Consider the following 13,917-nt stretch of genomic DNA (forward strand, 5'->3'; position numbering starts at 1 on the left):
CGGTTCCAGAGCTGTTCTTGTTGGAGATTCCATATTTCTGCATGGCCAATCAGTTTGTGCATCTGAAGCTTTAACACTTTGATGGTGAAACAAGGTCCCACCCTGATGACCCCAAACACTGTAAAACATGGTTTGAATGGCAGGTTGATCATGATTCAGTCATTTGCACTTATGCTAGAGATGTTTTAAAACCTGCACTTAAAATTCAACTATACTAATTAAGATGGCATTAAGGATGAATATCTGTAAGTTATGCAGGTTGTCTCACAGAGCTGACCCCCATGACAATACAGCCCCAGGACCTTCATCTAGAAAGAGCCTTCTCCTGAATTTCCTCCAAATGTTTCTATACACCACATTGAAAATAATGTACATGTTTAAGATAAACTGTAGATTTATTTGTATTCTGTGAGGCTGTAGCTGCTGAGTGTTGAGATGTTTGTGAAGAAGCAGTGCTTGTTTTGTAGACAATTAAATCACCTTATATCCTGATGATGTTTCCTAAGAAGTCGGTGTAAACCGACAATCAAACACAATGTGTCTGTTTTTTACAAGCAACAGAAATATTAATTCCTGTAATGTAGACAACGTTGCATCTGCAGGAAGAAAATTCAGATATTCCTTTTTAATGTAAGCTCCTAAGATTTTTTTCCCATTACATTCATGGCCTGAAAAAAAAAAAGCCATCTTGCTCTAAATGAGACATGGCCAGCCGCAAATGTTTGATGAGGTAAGAGACAAGGCCAGCACTGCCGATGGAGATGATTTGTCAAGTTTCAACAGGGAAGCTGACCTTCAGCATTAAATGCTATTGAAAAGAAGCAGGCACACACATGGCGTGGGCATGCTCACGTTCACCGAGCTGCACATATTTTTCTGTTCAAGCAGAGCTTTAGAAATGTTTCTCATATTGTCACGTTGCAGGTGAAGACTTCAAAATATATTGTTGGAATTTATAAAACTCAAAGAAGTACATGATTGTTGAGTGGAAAGAAACTCATACATGATTTGTAAAATGTTTTGTGAACAAAACTCTTTAAAGTGTGGCATACATTTGTATTTACCCCTCCTTGAGTCTCTCTCTCCCAGCTGAAGACAGGCATGATGCTGCCACTACCTTGTTTCACAGTGGGAATGCTGTATTTATGGTGATGCTCTGCAGTTTTCCACAGCACAGCATTTTCCTGAGACCAAAACTGGCCTGAACTTCTGACCAAGTTGTGGCTTTCCTTCAACTATTTTCCCCCCTAACAGTTTCTTCACAAACCATATTTGTGCAGAGTAAAGCCAAAGGTTCTAATTGTCATGACAGATTATCCTACCTGAGTCGTAAATCTGTAAATTCTATTGCCAATTGACTGAATGTAATTTGTACATTTCTGTGTTGATGTTGGTCTTAAATTCTATTTATAGTGGTTCTTAAGTCTGAGTTGGTGAAACCTGTAGGTGGGAATATTGGAGTAAATGGGTATGAATGATTTAAATCATTGGGTTGAATTATGTAGAATCCCATTGAAATAGATTTGCAATTTATGGTTGCAACATGACAAACTAAAAAAAAAGATCAAGGGGTATGAGTACTTTAACAATATGCTGTTAATGACCAGGTATTTATACTTTTACTGTAAAAGCAGAAGCTCAAACCACGCCTCCCCCCTGAAAGTATGATGTAAAACAACACAAGAGGCAAAGAAAACAAAAAGAGAACAGGGGCACACATCTGCGCTCTGTGAGATGACAGGTGCAATCAGTCAAGCTGAACGGGAGCATCTTCAATCACAGACTCTGATTGTTGTCAGACAGCCTAAAACCGGAGTACAAGGAGGGGATACGGAGCTCACGGAGCCGCAGACTGAAACGGGTCCAATGCTGCCACCAATGAGCGACTGGCAGAAGTGCGTCGTGCAACCCCCCGATGTTACGCATCGGATCCACTGGGGGGCGCATGTTCACTAAGCTCTCCATCTCCATCTCTCTCTCTCCTTGTTCCCTCTCCATCCGTATGTAGCAGGGGGATGCCGGAGTCCAGCCGCAGCTCCTCTCATTCATGCTGAGCGCTGCTCTCCTGTGCGCACGGATCTGCAGAGCTGAGCTTTTTGAACCGCCGCTGCTGCTGCTGCTGCTCTGACGAGCCGAGCGGGAATGGAAACGTCCTCAGCCTCAACTCTGACATCCTAAAGAAAAGAAGAAATAATGCCAAGCAGGGATAATACAAAACACGGCTTAATAAGTAAGTACATGCAAACTTTTTCAACCCTTTACTTTTTTTTGTTTTTATTATTTAAATTTTCTCCATTTCTTACCACCTCCGACCCATACCTCTGCTCTCTCCTTATGCCTCCCCCCCCCGAGCGATGCTTCCTTGTTTTCACCTGGACCAACATGCACTACTCCGACGGAGCATTTGTCCTCATTTCTTTTCTTTTTTTATTTTGAACATTCTGCATTTTGGCGCCTTGAACGAGCAGGTTGTCGCTGCGCACACGGGGCGAAGCAGCCAGTAACGCACGCTGGAAGGTTGCGGATCTGCACAGGAGAGAACATCTCCAGTTTTGTTTTAACTGGAATTTCGCAAGTTTGCAGGACGCGGAGAGGTTTATTTAATTTTGCTATAAGGACAATGCGGAATTTGGATGAAAGGGGATGTTTTAATATAGAATTGATGGATGTGAGTTTTAGGGCTTGTTTAGTGTCAGTTTGGTGCATCGAAGTATTTGTGTGGTTTGCTGAATAAATGGAAATTCACTCAAGGCATCCAGCCAACTTGGAAACCCTAAATTAATTCTCTATTTTGTTTGCAGAGGCGCTGCTAAGATGAGGGGCAGGCAGGGTGACCACCCCAATGAATTTGTGTCGCTAATTTGTCACTAATTGGGAAGAACTGAGAATTTCATTTTTAATTATATATCTACTCCGCATCACACACACACACACACACACACACACACACACACACACACATATATATATATATATATATATATATATATATATATATATATATATATATATATATATATATATATATATATATTTACACACACACACCTTCCATCATCTTTTTCACTCCCATTTTTTTTTTTCTTGAGATGAATCAAACTGTAAGATGTTTTTAAGTTTGCTGTGGGAAATGATGTCAAACTACCTGCTGAACTTCCTTTAGAAATCACAAAATTTGGCTAGAATGTGATTTCCAAATGTTAAACCTAAATATTGGTTTAAACGTGTACTAATAGATTTATTTTATAATAATTTTTTGGTGTAATTCTTGTAGGTCACGGCATCATATTAAAAATGGCTTAAACCCTGATTTATTTAATTTACTCTGTTAAATTAAATACATTTTTTGTAAATTTTTTTGTAAAAATACTGTTACAAAAAGGTATTTTTGTAAAATACTACAAACAATACTTTTTGTAGTATTTTAAATTCCTCACCCTCTTCTGGCGCCCACCACCCATACACAACCTTCACCATTGTAAAAAAGCTTTTCATGTTGAATTATCTGTGCTCCCGTTTAATCGACCACCCCTTTGTAAACTTTTTGACGGCATCTTTGTTTATGTGTTCAGGAGTCTGAGACACTCTGGAATCGTGTGTGCGTGTGTGTGCGTGCGTGTGTATGCGTGTGTGTGTGTGTGTATTTTCTGCCCCTCATCCACCCACTTCCAAACATTTTGCCATCATTCGGGAGTCGCATCAACATGCGCTGACAGTTTTGTGTCACCTTATGAATTTTTGACTTGTGTGATGTGCGTAGGTGCGGGCTGATTTGGAAAGACTATGCGGGCAATGAGCCACTGGTCTGGCTGCCAAGCACACAGGGAAAAAAAAAAAAGGAGGAGGAGGAATGAAAAAAATATCTTTAGGTGGTGTGTTTGTAGGGAGAGGGAAAATGGAAAGCTTTCCCTTTCGTATTCTGAACATACCTACTCATCCTCCACCTACCCCCCCTCCTCTCTTTCTACTTTCATCCCTCTCGGGGTTTGAGCTCAGGAGGATGAGTGAGAGTGAACTGATGTGGAGGAGATGCAATGCAAGGACATGTGAGAAATCTTTTTTTTTTTTTTTTAAGTACATGTGTCATAATGACACAGTTGCCCTGGGACTCCTTGATAAGGCTGAATCCCTGAGCATCACCTCCATTTTATAGCCGAGGCGTAACACCCAGAGCGACGGCGTTTGTCGTTGCGCCGACGACATCGTGACCACAGGGAACATTTGAGTTGCTGTTGCACCTGTGAGCGCAGAGAGGGGGGATTTTATTTTAAATAGAGGTTTTCAACCCCTAATGAGTCAGTGTCGGACTCGGGCAACAGCAGTGAGCTGTACACCCTCTGAGCTGCCTTTAACCCAATTACCTAGTTTATTCTTGGAGTTTGTATTATTCATTTGTTCTTAGAACATAGAAACTCCTCTTCATGCTGTGCTCTGATCAATCTTTTAATGTGTTATTTAGATATGTGGGTGCTGTATCTAATTTCCGTCAAAGGGACTTCAAGTTTGCCACTTCCCACGCACATATGAAGCGTGCAAATGATTAAAAGTGAAGATAGTGGAACTAAACATTTCATCAAAAATTCAGCTGTTCTTTTATGTTTAAATGTTGCTTTATTGAAGATTTCTTTAGCTAAATATATGTGTTGGATTGGACAAACCACCTTGCTCACATTTTGGGAAGCTTTTATTTAGGCTATAGGCTAAAGCAAGTGTGTGCATGCATGTGTACGGGGCTCAGGTGGTGCAGCGGGGGTCTCAAACCCCGACTGAGATGAGAGCCACAGAGAATCGACACAAACCCCGCTGCTCCTCACCCAGAGAGGCTGCAACAAACAAAGACGCGGGGAGGTGGAGGAGGCAGCACAGATATACATTTAGAACACGTCAATAGAAGCGCTTTAAGTTTATGTAGTCTGATAAACGCCCACAGGAGGCGTGCACCGTCATAACTGCTACTACAGGACGGAATGAAACCAACATTAAACCGAGAGCTTTTTATGCACAGCACTTTCAGAAATCTACGTTTAAGTACTGTTTAGAGGCCCGGTGGGAAGCGAAGTGCCGACCCAGCAATGTGAGAGCCAAGTTCTCTCCTGTTGAGCTGCTGTTGACTATGGGCTGCAAGGTACATTTGTGTTTCACAACAAAACATGAATATAATCTGATTTAGCTTCTGTTGGAATCTGATTATTTTGCAGAAGAGCAGTTCTCAGATTACATTGGACTTTTTTAATAAAATAGATGTAGTAAAGTTGCTCAATGTTAGGTTTCCTTACATGAATGCACATTTGATTACAAACTCAAGTTATATTTGGTTTGATATGCATTTATTAGCAAGCTCTGTGGCAGGTTATTATATTCAGATACTGGTTATTTGAAGTGCGAGAAGAAAAAAGTAGCTATAAAGTTAAAATAAAAACAAAAATGTTATGCTTATGGTAATATCCATTACTTTCATATCCATTCCTTTTTATGCCTTTGTGCACATGCAGAATCTACGTTATGCTGATCTTTTAGTTTTGGGAATAGTCTAACACTGAGTGTTACAACTACACCTTATTCTGTTTAGGTGACATCCTATTCATAATCAAAGGGGATCGATATCATGTTGGTCCACTCTCTGCAGTGAAAGCAGCTGTTCTTGGTAGGTTATCTACTAGGGTCACCAGTGAACTGCAGAAGCGCAAAATCTTACTAAGTACTTTTCATCTAGTTTCTTGTGCAAATATCTCGGTACACGAGAAATAAGACTAAGCTAACTTGCATACAACTTTTCACATTGTTTTTAAGTCAATAATTCCTTAATAATGATGAACATGTACTAGTTGCACTGGCATAATGTGGGAAAAATGCTATAAGTAAAAAAAATACCAGTGGAACTAGTACATTTTTAATCAACATTATTTTATTGACTTAAAATAAGTTTCTAGTTTCAGGGATGTATTTCAGTTAATCACAGAGCTAGATAAAGGTATCTAGGTAGGTAGGTCTACCTTAATGCATACCCTGACATGTCAGTGGTTTAGTCCACCTTTCTTTTTCCACGGTAGCTTCTTGAGAATGTTCCCAATTAGCAAAGTTTAGCAATAGCTGGGACTCCTCCATATTTTGTCTTGGTGTCTCTCTTTAAAGTTTCCCTACAGAACGTTGCTTTTAGCACTTAGTTCCATTCATAAACACTCTGGATGTGTTCAGATGCAAACCAGCGATGTTACATGTTTACATGGAAAGGTGTGTTTTTAAAAAATCTGTTCTCAGATTTCATAGCAAGTTTTATGTCCTCTATGCAATTAAACAGACTTATGCATAACTTGAGATTTTTTTAAAGCTAGACTTGTGGATATGAGAGAAAATACCTGTTTTAATCTAATCTTCTTTGACAGACATAGAGAGATGATATCCTGTTGCAATAACCTTAACACTTCTAGTATGCAGTGTTCTATAGAACTTAAAGCCACTTTTTTCTGAGTGACAGATGGAGGTTTGAGGAGAAGAAGAGAGCAACAAACTACTGAGGTAGAGATGCTTTAAAGCTGCTGGCACGCAGATCAAACGGGGCAGGTCGACTCAAATAGTTCACCTTGTAAAGGGAAAAGACGGTTTTGATGGCGCACAGATGTGACGGGCGGCCGCGGATGGAGGCGACGTGCCACCTTGATCTCTAACCGTTGCTTCGTTAGCTAATGCAGGATCTTTTCTGATTGTAGTTAACACCTGCTTTAGGAGCTTTCATGGCGAGGCAGAGGCCATGTGGGCGGGTGGCTCCTCGTCCGAGTCCAAGCGGAGGAGAGATATTTCTGCCGTTTTGTCAGCAATTAAAAGAATTTCTTCAACCCAATTTTCCTCTGCTTCTGTGGAGCACGCAGCTTGTGTTTGGTGTCCCAATTGGCCAATTTCTGCCGTATGTTCTGTGCTGTCTGAGCAGCTGAGACAGAAAAATAATCAGTTTCTATACTGCATATATCAGGCTGTGAGTGTGTGTGTGTACGAGTGTATGCCTGACCTATATCTCAATAAGTAAGTAGAAAAAAGAATCCCTGAACGTCCTGTTTTTGCAGCATAAGTTAAGTCAGCTTGTCTTGTTTGTTGCATATGAACACATACACACGTCTTCTTTATACGCTTGTTCCCTTCTTGTACATTCAGAGTCAGAATTGCATCATTCTTTATTTTTTGCACATAGGTTTTAGATGCCGATCTCTCTTCTATTTTCTACTCTTGCAGTTGGATGTTTTGTCAGAAGTTAACAGAAAAAAAAAATCTCTTTTTGCTGCACTTTCATTATGAGTTCACAAAGGGTCACCTAAGTTGGAGTTGCTGCTTTAACTACAGTTTTATAAGTCCGATGCTGTGATTCCATCTGTAATTTTCCACACCAGGCTGATCTGAACCTTTCCATTGAATTTCTGGTTGTCCTGCTGGAAAGTGAAACTTATTTTTTTATGTTTTATTTATTTTTAAGGTTTTGTTGGCTCTAATGTCCATTATTTGAAAGTGGTCAGAAAGGAAAGTGAGTAATGAGAGAGGGGGAAAACATGTGGCAAAGATCATCAGGCTGGGAATCAAACCTGCAGCAGAGGCATTGAGGACTAAAGCCTCCTTATGTGGGTTGTGCTTAACTCCAGCACCACCACAGCATCCGTGGAAGGTGAAACCTTTGACAGGTTAACTTCCATTATTGCGTTGTGCTTCACTCAACCAATCTTTCCGTCCACTTTTCAAACCACTTCCTGGTCCATTATTAGGATTTTAGGTTTTTCATTTTCCTAGGAGAAAATATCCCAAATAAAATACATAGAGGTTTTTGGTTATAACCTGGAACATACATGTTAAATGTTAGAATGTATGAATACATTTGCAAGACTCTATTATTTAATGCCATGAAGAACATTACACCAGGGGCGGATCTAGAAAAATATTTATGGGGTGGCAAGAGGGTGGCAGGGGACTTTTTCAGGGGTGGCAGCATATATATATATATATATATATATATATATATATATATATATATATATATATATATATATATATATATATATATATATATAATAGCAGTAGCTGTCAGGTTACATGTGTTGCATTCAATGTTGTCGGGGAAAACAGAGTTTCATGCGTTTAATGTCCGATTTGCCATAACTATTTATTGAATTCATTGTCGCTAGCTGGGGTGACAACAGGGGTGGCGAGGCTCTTGTTTGGGGTGGCAACTGCCACCCCTGCCACCCCGCTAGATCCGCCCCTGCATTACACTATACCCATTTACCTGCTGCAAGGATTAATTTTAACATGCTTCATTTTTTTGGGAGGCTGCAGTCTAAGAGAGAGCAAACTGTTTGAATGCTTGGAAGTAGGCTCAAAGTCCCACATTACACCTTGTGAAAAAAATGTAATTTTCCCCAATTCTTTCAAAAGAAATCACAAAAGCATTTGACCTGAGAGAGAAACCCGCCTTTGCTTCTGAAAGAACTGCAATATGCTTCAAGAAAATAATTTTATTCCACAGCGAAACGAGAGATTTAAAGACAATGGGATTTTTTTTCCTGTGTCAAAGTGGAGAAGAAATGACCATGAAGAGGGATTGGAGAGGTCCGTGAAGGTGAAAGGATTTGTGAAAAGCGGTAATATGTGTGCTGTCTTTGCTTGCTGCCAGAGCACAATGAAGAAGGGAGGTAAAGTGACCAGATGAAGGAGACTGAAGAAATTGGAACATTGGAAGGGTGAAGAGGTTAAATGGAAGGGTAGTGATATATTTGACTCTACAACCTTTTTTTGGCTTTTAGTTTTGGTCAATGTTTGCAGCATCATAAAGATGAAGACCAGAACATCATTGCATTTGTAAGCCTCAAAAAACAGTAAATAATAGGCCAGATTTGGAAACATTTAACAAATTCATTTAGGCTTTTCATATATTTAATAGTATCACATCCATTAGTACGATGATCTGTAAAAAAAAAACCCACTCCAAATTAGCTATGGAGACTTTTTTATTCTTCATCTTTTCATCAAGTCATTTCAACGCAAAAACTTTTACCTTCACATAATATAACACGTATTTAAAATCTACCAACTCAGGAGACTGTTCAGCTTAACGATGCATTCACACCAAACACGTTTTGAGCATCAGGTGTGTCTGGTTTGCATCAAAAGTCTATGTGGAGGCACGTCAAGAGCTGCGCGATTTGAAGCGTTTATATTCATTAGCATTGAGCCCATGTGTTTTAGCTTCCTAAGCTGCATTTTCTTTTGAGTATCTTAGATGCAACCAGTAAAGAAAAACAGGGTGAAGCCAGTAGAGCAAAGAAGAAAACACGTCAAGTTAACAAACTGATAAATGGAAGAAGAAAAGGGAGTCAAAAGGGTGTCTTTAACCTTCAGAGTGAGAGGAAAAAGTTTTACTTTTATTATTATAATATTCTAGAAGTCATCTGCAACTTACAGTTATTCAGGAGGAAACAAAGGTAAGAAAATATATTGTGCTGTAATATTTTTACATTTTCATACACATTCCAGCCAGTTGGGACCTTACTGAAGGGCATGCAGTTTCTACAATACATCATTTTGGGTCAGGAACTCCCCTGACCCAAAATGACATTTAAATGGAAATGTAAATGTAATCAATCTAAAGTTATTTAAGTGTTTGTTAAGGGACTTAAACAATGTAAGCATCCATTTTTTCTTTCTTGCTTGGTGTCTGTTGTATTCTTTTGTGAATAAGAGTTTGATTTAAGCGTCTACGCCACTGGCGTGTTCAGCCTCGAATAACCTGTACTGGAACCATCTTTTTGTTACCAGTGTTTTGGTTAATTTTTCAAAAAAGTTTTCAGGATGACTAATTGTGATCACATAATGAATAAAACACATTTACGGCCCTAAAAGCTGTGACAAAACTAAAACTCGTGAACAAGCAAATCCCAAGCAAAGAAAGGACACAGGAGGGCAGAAAGTACTTATAACTAAGGAATATGTCAGTGTATTTGCCAGGCTGCTGACAAAACCAATTTACCAGCTGCTGAAAAATATCAGGTCATCAATTTAATGTTTTAACCATTTTCAGAGATCCCTGTTGGCTCTGCTAGTAGGAGACCGCAGTAAAACGACGGGCAAGAACGCTGAGTCAGCTCCTATAGTGACACTCCCCTAATCATCACACACATGCTTCTACACACATCTCATTTTGTTAAGTGCTTAGTCATACAGTGTGTGTGTGTGTGTGTATATGAATGAGGGAGTTACTATAATGTTTTGCCAATGACTTTGTGCGTTGAGAAATGGGATCAGAGAGCCATATGTGATGCATATTGTTTTCCATGATCAGAGGCATTTCTCTCAGGTTCAGCGCTTTGCTGAAGGACGTAGCAGCTGCTGATCTAATGAAACATCTGCAGAGTAAGCAGATGTGATTTATTTTAGCCCATTTGATTGTTTTGGATTGTGATCAGGTAATTGATTTTGAAACAAACTGGCCGTCGATAGGGTTAGCGTGTCAGGACAATCGTGCTTCGGGAAGGGGTAGAGTGCAAGACTCTGGCAGGTGTCTGGCTTTAGCTTTGCTTTTATAGTTTTAGAGTGATTGCTGGAGTCCCTAAAAGTGAAGATCTGTCAGTCCAATTTCAGTTTTCTCCTCTTCATATTCATCTGGACTCTGCAGGAAGGAGGAGCCTCGCAAGAGACAAGATTGCTGCAGTTCTGATATAAATGCTTCCACTCATCAATAAAGCAAATCGCTAGGTCAAAAACATACTCCAATCCATTTTATAAGCTTGCAATGCTTGCAATGCTCTGTAAGCCAATATAAAGGCGACAGACAGGCAATTTACCCTTCGAGTAACACAAGGGGCTACAAGTGGACTTAAATTGGGGAGAAAGTGTTGCATTTCACTTTTTTGGTGAAAGCTGCAGTGACACAACCACAAGAAACCTTTGTTTAGCGAAATGACTTTACTGAATATCTTGTGTCTAATGGGACTGTTATGTACTTTCTGTTTTTCTGCCCATCTGTTTTTTTGTTCCTATTCTCAAGTAGTTTTAGTTGATACTGTGCCACTATTTGCTCTGCCCTCTCACCTATTTATTTTTTATCATTTTTTTCTTTTAGTCAAGAGTGTTGCTAGTTTTAAAAGAAACAAAAAACAAATGAATGAAAAGAAATCATTATGTTAAAATTAAAGATCCATAGAGAAATAAGCTACTGACTGAAACAGTTGTTTTCAGGTTGATTCAGATATTAGGTTCATCTGGTTCATCTAGACTGTGAAGGAGCGAGAAAGAGCATGATTTCATCATATAACAGGAAGGCTGAACATAGCATAGTTGCTTTGTTTAATCTTTTTGAAGCTTTAGCCTGGATCACCAAAGATGCTAGATTTTAAAATTTTGGGAGCAAATGTGGGGCTCTACATTTTTCCATTGGATTCATGTAGAAATTTATTTTTTTGCTGCAAATATAGGTTGCTAAAATTCATGAAAATTTTCATTTTCATTTTGCTTTAAAATAGCTCCACCCTGTTTTACACCAATTCTTTCTGCTAATAATACAAAGAGTTAATGACTGCTCATTTGTGGAAAGACTAAAAAATTGTATTTTAAATGTTGATCTTTCTTTTTTTTAGTTCTTGAAGCAAAACTGAAATCAGCCACATTTCGTAACTGCAAAAAAAAAGAAGAAAAAAAAGCTGAACAAAAAACTTGAGATCAGAAATCGTTCACAAAATTCTCTTAATTTACCCAAATACTTCCTCTGAATCTCTTCACTTCAAAGGAAATATTTTGACTTATGCTCTCAATTTTCTTGCATTTATCCACATCAGGTCCTCTTGAACAACAAGTCTCAAACTAATTCCATGCTGTGCTGTATGTGAACACTAAAACTCTTCAGGTTTAGTGTGGAATTCAGGCTAATGTGAATGTAAAGCAACATCAGTCCAACCCGTGTATGCCATAATGTTGTAAATCTTCAGGATGTTTGTCTGCAGAGTGCCGGTCACCACAGTTTTACAGGTGGAATGGTAAATGGTCCACACTTGTATAGAGCGTTTTAAATGCCATCCATGTACTACAAACCACTTTAGAAGGTGTTTCTCATTCACCCACTTTTACAGGGCTTTATTTTATGTTTTAGCATATTTCTGCATGCATATTTCCATTGTGGTTCTCTGAACCTTTATGACTAGGAACTTAATTATCCTGAACCCTCATTCTCTAGAGGGCTGTTTGTTGCATTTGTTTTTGTGCGCTGTGGTGTTGATGTAAATGATGTCTGCTGACGCTCAGAGGGTCGCCCGACTCGCTGCACCTGTACGGTAGCGGGTTTCCGAGTGTGAGGAAAAAAGTCTACCACAAAGATTTTCAGAAGAGATAAAGTCTCTCTCTTGCTCCTAATAGTCAAAATATGTCAAATTGTGTTTTAAATGAAATAAAGCAGACTGTAATTAAATTTAGATCATGTTATGTTACAAATTTTTCATTTAATAATTGAGAAACAAAGCTATAACTGACATGTTTAAATTAGTATTAGTATTTGTATTTAGCTTTGAGTGGATTACAATCTGTTGCTCTTCTGCAAGGACATATTTTCCTAAGCCTTGAGAGCATGTCTTGTGTCATCATTGTCTATTTGTTTTTATGGGTTGGATCCCGAGTGGTGATGACTGTCCCCTGTCGCTGTCGTTTGTCACACCCTGTGTGCCGAGTCCATTAGCCCTAATAGACGCACAAGCTAGCAAGAGTAGCTTGCCAGGGTAGCTACAACGGGACACAACGGCAACAAAAGTTGGACATTTTTCCATTTTCTTGTGCCGCGTTGCAAGTCTGCGTGTCCCAGCTGATGAGAGAAGTGCGATTTGAAGCCACATGTTGCGGGGCTAACGGGTTGGTCCCCATGAGCAGAACAGTCTCCGGCTCTGTGGCCCCGGCTCTTCTTCAGCTGCAGAGTTCTTTGTCCATCTCTATCTTGGCTCGAAGCTGCCTGAAGGATCCAACCAACGATTCCTCTGTTGCACCCACCTTATAAAGGGTTTATCCACCTTTTGGTGCGTTTGCATTGGCTAGCTTTGTTGCTGTGCCTGTCTCGTTGGCTGACTGCTTGGACAGATGATCTCATATCCATCACCCTGGAGACCTCATGACCTGATGTCTGTTTTAATGTCCCCAAGTTGCTCAACAGTCCTCCTACCTCTGTTTCCTGCCCAACCTTTTCTTAGAAAAGTTGAAGTTTAGCAATAAGGCCTTAGTCACCTCCGCTCTCCTATCAGTTCCTCTTTCCCCCTGACCTTTCACCTACCATCTACCTTCAACACAACATCAGTGACCTTTAATTACAGTTACAACATTTTACACCTTTTCAAGTTCAATGTCAAAATCACATTTATAACCTTTTTGATTTAACATTCATTTATAATGTTATAATAACCATAACTTATTAGTTACTCTTATTACAATCATAATGTGAGTTATTACAGATACTTCTGAATAGAAACCAAGAATACCCATTATTCTAATTATCTGATACCATGTTACAGTTTCTTGTTTTACCTTTAAGTACTTCCACAAGTGTGAGAGTAAGTGTAAATATTCTTATAATCAAACCAACATCAACCACTGGTTAAACCAATATTAATTATTGACATAATGATAAGTCATTATTTTAAGTATTTTACTCTGGGTTTTATCCAATCTCTCAAAATGTTTAGATTTTATTCTTTAAAAACCTTTAATGCTTTAAAATAAGGAATGGTCTGAATTATTTTTAGCCTGATGCAAGATAGAAACTTCCGCTTTTCTTCAGGAAACAAGCTCTTCCTGTTTCATGACTCTCTTTCTGCCTGACTATGATTTTTTATGATTAAATAGAAAAAAGTTGAATTAAAGCTAAGTTTGCAGGACACAATAACAACACACACAACCAGATTCATTTTATTA

General features: G+C 39.0%; 1 protein-coding gene across 3 annotated transcripts in view; it reads left to right on the plus strand.

Annotated features, from left to right (window-relative positions):
- The first annotated feature begins 1,979 nt into the window (after positions 1-1,979).
- Positions 1,980-13,917, plus strand: part of LOC103466867 (plexin-A1-like) — a 333,062-nt gene continuing 321,124 nt past the window's right edge. For all 3 annotated transcript variants that reach the window (XM_081608591.1, XM_008412750.3, XM_008412753.3), the window contains exon 1: positions 1,980-2,230. The gene's annotated coding sequence lies outside the window, so the exon portion shown is untranslated. The remainder of the gene's footprint in view (positions 2,231-13,917) is intronic.

The sequence above is a fragment of the Poecilia reticulata genome, chromosome 7 (genome assembly GCF_904066995.2).
Source record: "Poecilia reticulata chromosome 7, P_reticulata-male-v2, whole genome shotgun sequence".
Classification (NCBI taxonomy): Eukaryota; Metazoa; Chordata; class Actinopteri; order Cyprinodontiformes; family Poeciliidae; genus Poecilia; species Poecilia reticulata.